Source organism: Scomber japonicus, chromosome 8 (assembly GCF_027409825.1).
Source record: "Scomber japonicus isolate fScoJap1 chromosome 8, fScoJap1.pri, whole genome shotgun sequence".
Classification (NCBI taxonomy): Eukaryota; Metazoa; Chordata; class Actinopteri; order Scombriformes; family Scombridae; genus Scomber; species Scomber japonicus.
The window spans coordinates 27,667,897-27,683,047 of NC_070585.1; the positions used below are offsets into that span (position 1 = coordinate 27,667,897).

Consider the following 15,151-nt stretch of genomic DNA (forward strand, 5'->3'; position numbering starts at 1 on the left):
GTGTCATGTGTTCTTAATACTTATCCAGCAGCTTGTCTTAAGTCCAACTCGATTTTTAAAGATTATCTGGCCTACTTAGATGTGCATAGTTTTTAGATTGTTTTGATTCTTGATACAACAAGTTTTTCTTTCTGAACAGATGTTAGGATTTGAGTGTGACAACCAAACCATGCCGTTCACTTTTCAGACATTCGTGTCAGCTCGGGCTGAGAAACAGGCTGAATATCTCACTAGGACAAGAGCAGTTACATTCAAACAGGTTTAATGGAGGTGACTGTTGACCTTTTGATTAGAAAATAATATGATTTAATCATCCTAACATAAAAGATGATGACTTTTTTTGCACTGAGGAAGTAAAAACATCCTATATGAAGCCTCTTATTTTAAATCATACCTTCTAACATTACAAAGCCTTTCACAAGAAGAACTGTATGTATGTCAATGTGACCGAAAGCCTTCAAATGTTCATTTTCAGGAGCTCCACTGGGGTTTTTGGGGAAATCAGTGGGAAGAGCCTTACTCATCCCTTGCTTGTCACTACCCAGATTTTCATTAGAGGTCTGGGAATTCTGATTTAACAAGGCAGCTGTCTTCAACCTTTTGGCTACCGCTGACCCCCAAATACAACTTTTTTTTTTTCATTTTGAAAGACATGACTGTGGCCTGCAGAGAGATGTTACTGAGCCTTCCATGATGTCTATGTCGAGTCTGCACTGTGTCACAGAGCAGCCCTCGTGATCTCACAGCGAACTGGGAGTAATCGCACAAACACTCCTTTGTATGACAGATTTGTCTCTTTGCATTTGTCGGCCGCGTGATTCACATTGTCTCGAGCAGAGAAATTGCAACCGTCCTCCCAAGACACAAATAACTCAGTAACTGCAGGAGACTGCGCAGTTTTGAAAAGATTAGCCACTTTTTTTTTTTTTTTTTCAAATTAACTCATTTCCTTACTGATTAACTCATTTTCCTGACTGGATCTGGTAAAACCTCATTTTGTTTAATTCCTCTCTATCTCTTGTCTTGTTCTTTGTCAGAGAAATCATGTTTGTCTTTAACCCTCAACGTGACTCCTTGTTCATACAACCATTCCCCAAAGATGTACAGTATATCCTTTCCCCTCAATGTAAATCTCCAGCACATATTTAAAACTTCAAGGGTCACAGACATGATAGAAATGTCACGCAGGTCTTCTGGCAGGCTCTGTAAATAACCGTTTTTAAGTGATTCAGATGCTAGCGTGCCTTGGCAGGCTGTGAAAACACAGATTTCATTGTTTTCCCAGTCAAGCTCTCTGTGTGACATGTTTGTGAGCAGTGCCGTGTACTGAAGAATCTGTGATATGTTGTTTCTTTAGTTTGCCTGAGATAGTGCAGGACACAACTTTGTTTTGATCTCAACACAGAAAGCTCTTTTAAAGCCCAGAGAGGGAACCAACACACCCATAAAGACCTTTAGTTTGATGTGGAACAGAAAAAGGTAATGCCTGCATCCACCAATCAGTATTTAAAGCAATCTATCAATTAGTCACTCAGCAGAAAATCAACCAACAACTTTTTTTTAGATTATTGCTTACATTTAATTACATAGAAATACTTGACATTTACAGCCATATTTTCAGATGCTTTAACATGTAGAAACACATGATTAGTTTCCCTTTCAAACAAGCATAGAAAACCCTTTATCAGTTATAACATCAAGTGATCAGGACAGCGAGGTGTTGAGGTGTTGAGGTGTTTCTGTCTTTCCCTTTTTTGACATAATGATCCTCTCCAGGGCAGTTTAGGGTTATCTATAGGTCCTCCTCATATCCTGAAAGTATACGCTCTCTCTCCCTGATTCCTGACTAGGCAGCCCCCACCCAAAAAAAGCAGCCTAAAGCAGGCGTACACCTGGAGGAGGTATGCAGTTTAGAAACCAATCCCCCACTATCAGGTGTTGTGTTTGACATCGGGGTTTCTGGGATAGTGTCTCATCTGTGGAATGGAGGTTTGCAGTCACTTGCCATTGAGCTCTTGAAACCCTACGAAAAATTCAAAGACATGCCACAGTCAAGCTGATAAGAGAAGAGTGCGTTGGTGGGAAGCAGGGGGGGTGGAGGGGGGTGGGTGGGGGTGCTGAGTCTCACCTGTGTACGTATTATATTGTACATACCAACGCTATAGATCAAATTAGATTAGATGAAACTTTAAACTTCCCTGATCACTGAGGGGAAGTTTGGGAGAAAACAGGATACAGATAACAGAGCAATACAGTACTGGAGATAGTGCAGCGTTTACAAGAAAAAAAAGAGGATCGAGGGACAAATAAAAGAAATCGGCATGTAAATAAACACGCTGGACGTTGACGGCTGATTGGTCACACGCTGCGGGCAGGAGGTTTGATGTTTTAAAGTCACAGTGATGGCATATGTACTCTGTCATTCTAATGGGTAATGTATGTTTTAGCACCAAAAAGACACAGTTTTAAGTTTGATCAATACAAAAAAGAGGAGATTTTTTTTTTTTTATCAGGATGTTATGTCCACATAGACAGAAGTTGTAGCGTTTCCTTACTTCCTCCAATAACCACAATTTACCTCTTTCAATGTTAACCACTCTGAAAATGCTTACAGTCATAGAGAGTCAATGATGTGAGTTCCTCTGACTCAAACACAGCAGGAGAAACATAAAATGTAGTGTTTGCTTGTTTTTTAAAATTCAATTTGAACCCAGATTTATGTATTGGGGTTTTTTAATCCAGTTGTTAAATAAACAAAGATAATTCTCAGACGGTATTTTGAAGAATAAAAACTAAAACAAAAGACTAGTTTCACATGAAATGGAAAGTGTATTTGTAAGTCGTTATCATCACGAGGACGTAGCTGTGTGTTGAGATAATTAAGAAGATGACGGTATCACTTACAGAACAAAAATGTCATGACATGTGATTCCTTTGACCCGGTGACTTCACACAAAATAAATAACACTTCTGATCATCTGTTGATGCTCCCAAACCAGTTTTGGCATGCAGCAGATATTATTACATACACTGTTATGCAATGTTATTTTTGCACTTGAGAAGTATATCCTGGATGTTTTCACATTTTTCTGCCAGCACCGTGACAAGCTTGCACACATCTTCTACCAGTTAAAAACATATTGTACAGAGAGAGGAATGAGCAGGATTGCTTTGGAGTGGACATTTTCGAGTAGCTGAACCTCTCTGCCTGAGTGTGACAGAGCATTGAGCCATTATATTTGACTTGGCACACTAACTGGTAATGCAGTAGGCAGCTGGGTGAGCCGCAGCCGACGAGCATCGGTCAGCCGTGCGTCAAGCTAACGCTGCCAGTGAGCGAGCTGGACTAGTGTGGGCTCATAAATCAACAGTTAGATGCTTATTGAAGCTAGAGGCCACAAAGTGGAGTCCAGTTTCAATGTTCATATCATGCACAGTGTCGCTGTATTGCTCGCCCTCTCTCTCTTGATCATTCTCACTGTATGTGTGTCTCTGGCTGTCGACTGCTCGCATGGAGGCTTTGCTGTCGTGTGACAAATCTGCTGTCACCTGCAGCTGGTGCCATCATGAATGTTGAAAAGTAGTTCCAGCCACACTTCCTCATAGATAACACTCAGTTGCAGTCTGCTTTATTGAATGCTTACCTGTAAATGAACCCATGTTAGCAATATTCTTCCATTTTCTTGATTGTTTATTTCAATTTTTGTTGTTTCAAGGACATATTTCACTTTGTGAGGCTTGAAACTGTTATAATGTGGTAAGAACTGACTTTGTCGTTTGTTTGACTGACTGGTAATATGATTAAAAAGACTAAGGGAGTAAAGGTTATACATACACCTGACGATCTGCAACTAGTCACATCACATTAACAAGTTTTGTCACAAACCTGTAGCCATGCCTGAAACAACACGAGAAAGTTATCTTTAATTAATTATACCAGCCGCATGATTGTCACTTTTGTGTTGCTATTGGTGTTAAAAATTGTTCATGACATGTGATTGGCAGTCAGACTTTTTTTTTTTTTAATTTCTACCTCTAAATATTTCTGACATTTTTTACATAGGTGTTGACAGACGGGCTGGAAACAACAGTGACATATGTTGAAGCTTATATTGGTCATATTTTAGACTATTCTAAAGATGTTGGACTGTAGTTTTTGAGGACTTTGTCACCATGTTGTATTGCATTGCATCACAGTGTATGTTTGTAAATGATATTATAGTATATTTCAGGTAATATTCCAATCATTTCAACTGAGAAGTCTGAGTAATATTAAACACAGGTGTTCTTTTTCATTAACACCCTGCTCCATGCTCACACAGCTCCATTCATTCACACCTGGAGGCTAGCCAGTACAACCACAGTCTTATCTGTTGGTCCACTGACATGAAAGCAGTTGAAACAACACCTCAAGTTGAAGCTCAACTCAAGTTTTCAAGTCCCCGCCCAAATTTATCACCTGTCACCTGGTCACAAGCCCTTTTTTTTACCTTTAATCCACCTCTGCCCTCAATTTTGACATATATTTAAATCCTCTATTCTATAGTTGTGTATCTTTCAGAGTACTGTGACATCTCTGCTTATGAAAACCCAGAGTACAAGAGGAAAGGATTAATTACTTGTTTGATGGCGCTTACTGTAAAGGTGATGCACGAATGTGGGCATTGAGCTGGTTTCAGTCCTCAGTCTTGGCAGTCCTGAATACCTGAAGCTTTGACTTTAATTACATTCCTGAGATTTCAGACTTGTTTTAGAGGAAGGTGAGGCAGGGTCGATGAGGAAAGAGGTGGAGGTGGTGGTGGTGGTGGTGGTCGGGGGGTTACGCTGGAGGACGGCAGATGTTGTCAGTTCAGAGCTAGAAGCTTGTTAAAATCACCTGTCTTCCTACCTGCCTGGAGTGACATCTGGTTTCCCAACCCTCACCTTCCCCACTAAACCCTTCACCGACAACACACACACACACACACACTCTCACACACACACACACACACACATTTAACTCACGCTCAGCAAAGAAAATTGCTGCCGGCTCTCCTTCCTCACCTCTGCCATCACTCCTCTAAACAGAAGCAACATTTGATACTGTAATCGCAGTGTTGTCACGAAGAAGAAGGGCTTAACTTGCTCCTGGAGGAAGGTGTGATGCTACTCTACTTCTCTCTCTCTCGCTCACTCTCTCTCTCTTTTTTTTCTATGTATGATCAAGCCCTGACAGGAGAAGACCTGGAGGATTTATTGCAACCTGTCACTTGCACCGAGTCAGATCCAGGTCTTATTTGTAGCCTTGCTAAAAAAGCTGAAGCTCTATCAGGTTTCAATACAGCCCCTTTTTTTATTAAGAGGTTTCATTAGGGGTGGGGATGTGGGGATTATGTTTTGCTTTTATATGGCTGATAATATTGGAGCAAATACTTCATCACACAGATTTATTATAAGACAGTTTTATTTAATGAAGAAATCACCTGGTAAGACATATAAAGATTTACTCATCCCTGGTTCAAGTCTCAACATCTGATAAACATTCATCTCATTTGAGCTTGACCGAAACAAAACGGTGACAGAACTCACCCAACATTTTGGGTTTTGAACATACTGTCATTACGGATTCTTCTCTTTATAGTCTTTGGACGGGATGACACTTGAGTTGAATCCAGGGAAGAAACCGAAAAGTACAGATCATGCAGGAAGTCTTTCAGTATTCATAAACCTCTCGGAAGGTTTAACGACTTCAAACAAATTAAGCCTGTTAGGACGCCTCGGGACAAACTTCCCCAACATGTTGTCTCGTTAGCTAGAGAGCACTAGGTTAATGTGCGTGTGCGTGTGTGTGTCTGTGTGCGTGTGTGTGTGTGTGTGTTAGAAGAAAAATCATACACACATTCAAAAACGAAGCAAAAAAAAAAACCCTATTGGTCAAACTAAAAGTCAGCTTTCACAATATGTGTGTGTTTTATCAGTTAGGTGGGGTACTGCTCCGCCTGTGGAATCAGTTGTGTAATATCTGCTGGTTTTCTTGAATCTTCTCAGCTTTGGCTTAAGGGCAACATAAACCAAGCATTACAAACTGGAGCCATGGAGTTTTAAACATATTGTTGTTGACCAGTTAAAAATGTGCAGTGGATCTGCTGGGAAGTATAAAAACCAGTTTGGCGCTTGACCCACAATGGAGACTAAAAGCCAGGATATCTTCAACCTCAACTTCTTTCATTTTTAGCATTTTTTAAAGACTCAAATACATTACGCGTTGTCCTTTGGGCCGTCCCAAATGAAAGTTGACAATATTAAGAGAGACACGGTGTAATCTTTAGTTGTCAATCAAAAACAATGGTCTTTAGATCGTATCGCGAGATACTCATCGCACCATCTGACGTGCCTCAAAACTGATATTGTCAAGCCTGACACAGATTGCAGCCAAGGCTTTATTAGACCCATCTCACATGTCGAGACTTGTAAATTCTGTTATTGCACTGTCTATAGGCACCTTATGCTTCTGCTGAGATCTGATGTCATTTAACAATACTTGCAATGCTCCATGAAAAATGGCTCATAGAAAGAAACTGTGTGTGGTTTGGTTTCTGTATAATTCTTCAGCACATAGATTTAAAAATGAAAACTAAATGTGCCAAAATCTTTAAAAAACTCTATAACAATCTGTGACATTTCCATATAAATATATTTTTGATACTTTCTGTCACTAAGCTTTTAATACATATATAAATATAAGGTCGTCTTTTCCTGGAAAAATCCTGAGCCATTAGTATGAGTGATTATAGTCAGAAGTGCACTGCTTACTGAAATTCAATGTTCGGATGTCAAAGACCTCCCTGTTGTGTTTGATTGACAGGTGACCTCCAGGAAGTAAAGTGCAAAAACACCACAGTAGTGAGCACTTAGCAGATGTTGACAGCTAGTTGACAAAAAAGACAAGAAAAAAGTCAGGATTTCTCTGTATGAATACATTAAAGACAGAGCTTGAAGTCTCTGTTTAGATGCTGAACACATAGAAGTGACGACAACTGACAGGCCTTGCCAACAGTACTGCAGCGCACCCTCCCTAGAGATCCCACAGTGTCGTAACATCCATCTCCCCAGAGGAGGAGGAGGAGGAGGAGGGAGGAGAAGGATGACGGGTTAGGCATTTTAATAAAAATCTCTAGCTGCAGCGTTCAGTTCAGCCATATCTGAATATCTTTGTGTTCAGCCACAAATGCCTTTGACCGACTGCGACCTCCATAGCGGTGGGTCTTTTCCCTCCGACAGGGGGAGAGCTGTTTAGTCCGAGCCCAGGTGTCTGATACGCTTGGCTGACAGCCATTCAAGCTCACTGGCGCAATTGTTTTCTTAACTCTGTGTTTTTTCACACTGGCTGCAGCAAGTCTGTTCCAACGCACGACGTCAAAAATCCTGCAGATCAACAGTCGATCTTGACGTCAATTAGCCGCCTGTGTTGCTTAATGTTCACTCCTCTGAGATTACTGAGCATCTCTGCAGCTCCCTGTCAACAAAGTCGACTTGTTAAGGTATAACTCAGTGGAGCAGTGTATTATTTGGCACATTTTTTTTGCATCAGTTAAAGGACATACGAAAGGTTTTGGAATGATAATTAGTTTTTTTGTTTAACCCCACATTTTAAAATAGAAGCCTGAGCAGACACACTGGATTTGCAGAAGCTTGTTTGCAACAATTAAAAGACCAAAAAAGAGTTGAATCATAAATAAGGCCTTATATAATGACACAGAGAGAGAGAGAGAGAGAGAGAGAGCGAGACAGAGAGAGGGAGCAAAACCACCCTCACAGGAAGACAAATGGTTTCCTCTTAACACCTGTTGTGGTTGTGGCTGTTCCTCCTCTGGCTCTGTGTGTTGTCTGTCTGATTTATGAGCCGGTATTTGTTGTTGCAAAGATTTTTATCACCAAGGACACAGGCGCAAAAAAATGCATCAATAAACGTGTTGCTGTTTGAATAACAGTGACATTACACAATGTATGAGGCAGATATACGCCATCAATCCAGAACCAGAAAGGGGGGGGGGAAGGGGGGGGGGTGGAAGAAAAAAAAAACAAAAAAAAAAACAAGATCTGTAATCATCATCAAGTAAACATGTCAGCTTTGGTGGAATGCGTGTCTGACGAGGTCTGAAGTTGGCAGTCATTTTCCAAAATATGGTTTAACCTCTAGTCTGGTGTGTGTGTGTGTGTGTGTGTATATGTGTGTGTGTTTTAGTTTCTGTGCGGCTGACCACAGAGGCAGTCACGCTGCCACTCAGAAAAACATAGTCAACATGGAAAACACAGTCAACAGCTCAACAAAGGCCGCGAGGAAAAAGCCTTTCACACCTCTGTAACTCTGTGTGACTGTAAAACACCTCGCCTCACTTCCTCTCCGACAAGCCTTTTGCCTCTTGTCATTGTGAATATGTTGTTCTTAGTCGACACTGCAGGTTAAATAAAGGTTAAAAAAGAAAACATTTCCCCTTACCGCTTCAGCCAGCAGGCTTGCAAAAAAGGCCAGTGATTGCTGAGAGGGAAATGGCGCCAATAGGCCCTAATTTTACTTTTTATATATAAAGCCTTCACTGTGGTTTATGTGTGAGGACATGGTGAGCACAAATTGAATTTTTCCTGGGAAATATGAGCCCTCAAGTGTACCCGTCAGGCTGTTTCCCTTGGCCTGGTGGAAAGACAGAACGTGGGTAGCGAAAGCCAAAAAAGAAAGAAATGGAGCAGGGAAGAACGGAAAGGTACGAAAGCAACAGATGAAGTGAGAAAAAATGGATAGGAAGCGAAAGAGAGGTGGATATATCCAAATGTGATGGGGGTGGTGGTGGTGGTGGTGGTGGTGGTGGTGGTGGGGGGGTACCTTAACTTTCAATTATTATAAAACGAGGTTTCAGTTTTTGAAAGGCCGGATGAAAATGGCAGCAGTTTAGCTCTCTTAAATCTAAAAGCGTACATACACAAATAATAACTGACATTTAAAGCCCCTGGGAATGAAACCAAGAAGAAATACTTGGCTTCATTCTTCTATAATATAAGCAACAAATTTAAAGTTGGGAGGGAGAAAAACATCTTTATAACAGCCAAAAAAACTCCAATGCTGCTTCATTAGGTCTAAATACTTGCTCCGTGCTAAATCCTGATACAGAATTACAGGAATCTCTCTCAGACAAAATAACCAAACTTTTCTAACTTTGGCAGAAAAACAGCGCTCTCATGTAGCACCCTGTCATTTATGTGATTAAAAGTAATGAGCTGATTTAGTGAGGAAAATAGGGTTTGGTGACCTTTTTAGGAAGTTATGTAAATTTGCTGTGACCTCAAACGGAGTTCAGTCTTATTAAACAAGAAGTTACTTAAGATGCTCTGAAATTCATGTGAAATAAAATAAGAATAAAAGTATGAGCAGCAGACCCTGTCAGAGACGTTGTAATAGTTTCTCAGTTATTTGGTTGTTACTATTTTGGCATTATTATAATTTTATTTTTTAAACATTTTAGAATGCTCTTGGAGTCATTCGGTCTCCCTCTTCTGAACATTTGAATCAATGCCAATTTTTTTTTTTCTTTTCAAACATTTTAGATGTTGGCAAGCTGATTGTGGTCAGTGTGAGGTCTGAGGGGGATAGGTGACCGGTCCACTAGTAAAAACCACTAGAGTTTAAGGGTCAGTTTGTTAAAATGACAAGAAAGCACAAAAAAACATGACCTTACCTCATCTTAGTGGTATTTAGCCATGTGTATAGTTTTGAACCACATCCAATTCTGGGATACAACAAAGATTAATGGCAATAAATTAGTGGTGCTTAAATCTGAACTTTAAAATTACATTTGAAAAACTGTCCGGGTTTCTTTTATAATCCACAGACTCTGTTTTTACTTTAGAAGTCAATACTGACCTAATATGACTTATTAAAAATACTGATAACTTAAAAAAAACCTTTTTACAGAAAGGTGTGTGATTTCTTTGAGCCACGAGGTTTGATGTAGATAAAATATACCAGAATATGTTTAACCTTAATCGTAACATTTGGAAATCAAATGATCATCTGTGCTGTATGTTGTTTGTACTCACATTATACATGTGAACATTCCCTGCATGTATGCATGCACTGTGTCGTTTATGAGAGATGGAGCAAACAGGAAAAAGAACATTTCAGTGGAGCACATCACACAGGTGGAGTTTTACCTACCTTGACATTACCACATGCACACATATCAGGTATGCACACACACACACACACACACACACAAACACAGCTAAGTCTCCAGGTCACTTCAGTGTGGGTGTGTTTGGTAAATATGCCATCCCTGCCTTCCCAAGTCCAGAGAGAATGTGTAGCTTTCATTCGTCTGATTAAGGGGCGAGGACAAATATGCCCTTAAAGGCGAGGCCCAGCTATACCCCCCTACACACACACACACGCACACACTCAACCTTAACACTGTATGTAGCTCCAACACAGGTGCTATCCCACACAGGTCTTTCCAAAACATACGGTCGGTAGGGGCCTGAGACGATAACAACAAATACCTACCAATGGAAGTTATTTGGTAGCTTTTGTAGGAGGTTTCTGTCTGAAACCAGCCTGGGACATTACTCACATTATCAGTCATGTAGCAGGGGTGCATGTTCCACTTTCATACGTAAATTTCCCCGCGTGGCTAGAAAAGTTGCCCCACATCAAGCCTTTACTGTCAAAAACATATGACTAAGCACTGCAGCCTTCATGCGTTCCAGTTACCATTACCCACTTATGTTAAATGTTAATCAACATATGAGATTTTTTTTCCTGCTCCTACTGTTTCTCTGCCTCTGCTAAATGCATACAACTCCGATCTTAGTGAGTGTTATCAGTCTAAATCTTACAAATTGTTTTAAAATGATTAAATGAAAGGAAAGGAGTTATGTTTTTTTAAACCTATGATTTCATTCACCCCACTATGAACTATTGAACGTAGCCTGAATGAACCTTATTGATAGATATAGACTGATAGAGGCCCATCTAAAACCAGCTTCATTTTAGTAGAATTAATAATACATCCGCATGTTTGCATAAAAGGTGGATTTTGAGTGTAATAACCTTTAACAGTGAGTCTTATTTATTTCAGAGAAAGAAGCAGAATGACCATGATGTAAAGTTTGTAGTATAGCATAGATTTGGATAATTTTTTTTAAATGTGCGTTTGAACTAAGCGTACAAAGGTTTCTGTCTGCCGGACTACTCGCGTGTAACATCTCCCCTTCCTCTCTGTTGTCTCAGGTGTAAGACCGTGAGGAAAAGCCCCACGCGATCTCACTTTCATCATCAGACTTTTCTGTGGAATCTAAATTCCTCCGCCGACAGCACAAGCATGTGCACGTTCATCCGCAGCTCGCACACACACTCCACTCTGCTATTTATGATCATGTGCCATGTTTCCGTTCTCCCCCCCCCCCCCCCTTCTTCTCCCCACGTGACTGTCCTCGCTCCATGCTTAACCTCACCTCCCTCACACTCTCTCTCTCTCTCTCTCTCTCTCTCTCTCTCTCTCTCTTTCTCCCTCTCTCTCTCGCCTTGTAATTCTAAATAGGTTTCACATGGAGCTGTGGTCAGGCCTTGTTTCTCTTGGCGGAGGCATGTCACTGCAGACACTTCCTCTTTGCCTTTTTGGAGGATGAAACGTTTTATTTCTGGTTGAGAGTTTGGGCTCTGCACCCCCGACGTCGTTTGATTTATATATTATTTAATTTCCTCTCTGAAAATTGGATGCAGCGAGGCCTTTTTTTTTTTTTCTTCCTCTCCTTTCAATGAACAGTTTAGGGGTTATGGTGGTGATACTGAGCTGTAATATGGGGCAATTATTGGGGACTGAGTTCATATTTTGCCATTTGCATAAGAGCTCCACTTAAAGCCAATATCATCTCTGGCATGTCTGGAGTCTGTATAGGTTTTTTTTTAGTCACGCTGCTTTACTTTGTGCTTGGCTTTGGTGTTTTCTGTTCATTTGTGAATGACTTCAGGTTCAGCAACTCATGACACAGTAAAACTGAAATAATAGAAAATGTCTCATCATCTACTTTGATAATTTAACTTAAATCAGTTTGGAAGTAAAAAAGCTGCAGATGTTACTAGTTGCAACCTTTCAAATGTGAAGATTTGCTCTTTTTGTTCTTACATCGTATCATATTGTGATTGGAAATTATGAAAGGCATTTGTAATAGTTTTCTGACATTTTATATATGTGTTTTATATATGTTTTGTGCATTTTATTAACATCTCTTAAGAAAGATTTCATTTTTTTAATACTAATTATTGTATTTTCACTTAAGTTGTTTGCACTCCCAGTAGTTCTGAGTGATGAGTAAAACATGAGAATAAGCCTGAGAATAAGCCTTCACTGATAGCTGTAACTTCTGAGGGTTAAATGAATGTTCACTGTTCGTTAAGTAAACATGCATTTGTTAGGTATGTGAAACACTTTCCTACGTGTTTGAATGCAGGTTTATGTGTAGTGTATATATGTGTGTGCGGGTGTGCATATGCATGTGTTGGATATACATAGCTATGTAGGCGACCCTGATTTTTTTGTGGTTGGTGGTATTGCATATACACTGACCTTTTCTGGCCGTTTCTGTGTGTTCTTCCAAGTGCAGTGCAGTGTTACGTATGCGTGTGTGTGTGTGTGTGTGTGAATGGCTGCACTGCATTATGTGTTATATGGGAGCAAGTGCAGTGTGTTCAGAGTGTGTGTGTAAGTATATGTGCAGGACTTGTGGAGTGATGGAGGAGAGGTTTTGTGGGAGGCAGAGTGGTGGTGGTGGGGGGGTATCGAGGGGGGGGTTAGGGCTAACTCCTGTAAATGTGGCCGTTTGTGTGTGAGGGAGGGGTGAGGCAATGGGGAGGAGGGGGAGGACTGGATGTAGCCTGCTGTAGACACAAGGGCGGATTGATAGTAAACACACACTCTGGGTCTAGTGGATCTGCTGCCGGTAGCCCAGCTAACAAGCCCTTCATTAAGGCCGTCTGATACACTCACTGAGCGCCTTTGTGGAAGTAGGAAGCGAAAAGTACACCAGACAGATTTGACCTGAGAACGTTGGTATGCACTGCCAGCAGTCGCAAGCTTTTTTTTTTCTCCACCTCTCGGAGAGGGTTTATTTTTGTCGTGCTGAACAGGTTGTTTCATGGCATGTGCCCCTTCTCACCTCCTCTGGGGAAATATAGAGATTTTTGGAGTTATTTTGCTGTGTAGGATGCACGTAAAGGTGTCTTGGGATGTCACCATGTTATTTGGGGTTTTGTGCAGGAGTGCGCATGCTTGTGTGTGCACAGTGTGTTTGTTGCATTCATGAAGTTACTTTTTTTTTCTTTTTTTTTTTTAAACAACTTTATTCATAAACCAGAGCAGGGGAATTACAGACACTTTTTTTTTTCTTTTTTCAAATCATGACCCAAGTCAGGAAGAGTATAATATGATAGACCACAAAACTAATAAATACAATTTGATAAAATAAATCAAATTGTGCTTCACAGCATTTTCCAGTGCTTTTCGATTTTGGAGAGATTACTAATTAAAGCACGGGTAAAACTTTTCTACAAATATAAATGAATGTGTACACTTCAAGCATATTACAATACAATAAGTCTGTATGAATGTTTTTCAGGATGTGGTCACTGTGCTCCTTCAGTAGGTCATTCAAGCACATTTATTCACATTCAATATATGTGTGTTACGACCTTATTTATCCTCCTGTGTTTCTTAAATATCATAAATTTCTGGGTATTTTTGTAATTTTTTTTCTTGACCTCAAAAGGGGCTTGAGGTTATTACTGCAGCTATTTTGCATCCCAATCTAAATGTTGACACTCATAACTTTTTATTTCACTCATATATTTCTGCTTACAATGTTCTAGTGCTAAAAAGTGTCAGGTGTGTTTATATAACCCCCACTTTGCTATGTCCTTTATTTATATTCTGTTATTCTTTGCTGTATCTTGTTACCATTCGCTGCTACAACGGCCTAATTTCCTCTCTGGGGTCATTAAAGTATCGTGTTGTCTTATCTTACAAGGACAACAGGACCTCACATACATTGCTGGACGTGCTGTAGTATATCACTCTGCATACAGTATTTACATCCAGCGTGGTGTCGCTTGTGTGCATTCAAGCAGCATGATATAGGGTGTAGTTGTGGCTACAGAGGGAAAGTGCAGTGCAGTGACCAATAGAGCATAAAGGCTGCTGTTGTATCCAGGGTTTCATGTTGTGGCACCCTAATGGCTGGGAGCATGGAAGGCGAGCAGGGGTCTGCAGCCCTGAGCAAAATGAGCCGTGCACGTGCCGGTCCTCATGTCATAACCCCATTAAAATGGCTTCACTGACCGAAATCCTTTGCCTTCAACTGTCACAATACGAGAAATGTAAGTGGAAAACAGAGTTGATGGCATTTTGTGATGAAGATGAACCTTTTCAAGGGTTTGTGAGTTGTAACTAAAGGCTTTATTAATGGTTCGCTGGTTAATTTACTTACATTGCATACATCAGTCATATAAAATGCCTAAAAACAGAATTGCATATCACAAAGCTAACCCTAGTAACCTTTATTATTATGTATTAACTGTCTACATGATGGCTTATAATAAAAAGTGAAGCTATGAGGTATGCAATCAGTAATCCACTAATACAGACTTATAAGTCTCTCATATTCTAATCAGCCATAAAGTCTACATTTATGAATATTTGTAAATCATTAATAAAAGCTACTGTGTGCACCTTCTAATAAGCAATTCAAGTATCAATTGTGTATTTATGAAGTTTTCTTACTTTCTAATAAGCTATTAGCAAATACTAGTGAGGCATATTCACTCACAAATGTTAGGAAGCTATAAACAAAGAGGTTTCTTACAATAATTCAGTCTCAAATGTTCATAAATTGTTAATAAGTAGATTTTAGTCCAGTTGCCTAGGAGTTTTTTTCCAGAAGGTAAGTGGTAAAAAAAAGGTTTTTGCAACTTAGCAACTCAATTTGCAAAAACAAATCAATTGGTTGCAACTTACAGACCCAATAAAGCATGTCATATCAAAAAGTTGTACCCAAAGACCAATTTCTGAACATTTAATAATACTATAAAACCAAGACAAACAGGAAAAAGACTCATAACTTCACCATT

The 15,151-nt window shown here is 40.0% G+C and overlaps 1 protein-coding gene across 1 annotated transcript in view; it reads left to right on the forward strand.

Annotated features, from left to right (window-relative positions):
- Positions 1-15,151, forward strand: part of spata5 (spermatogenesis associated 5) — a 117,712-nt gene that overhangs the window by 96,155 nt on the left and 6,406 nt on the right. The window lies entirely within an intron of this gene.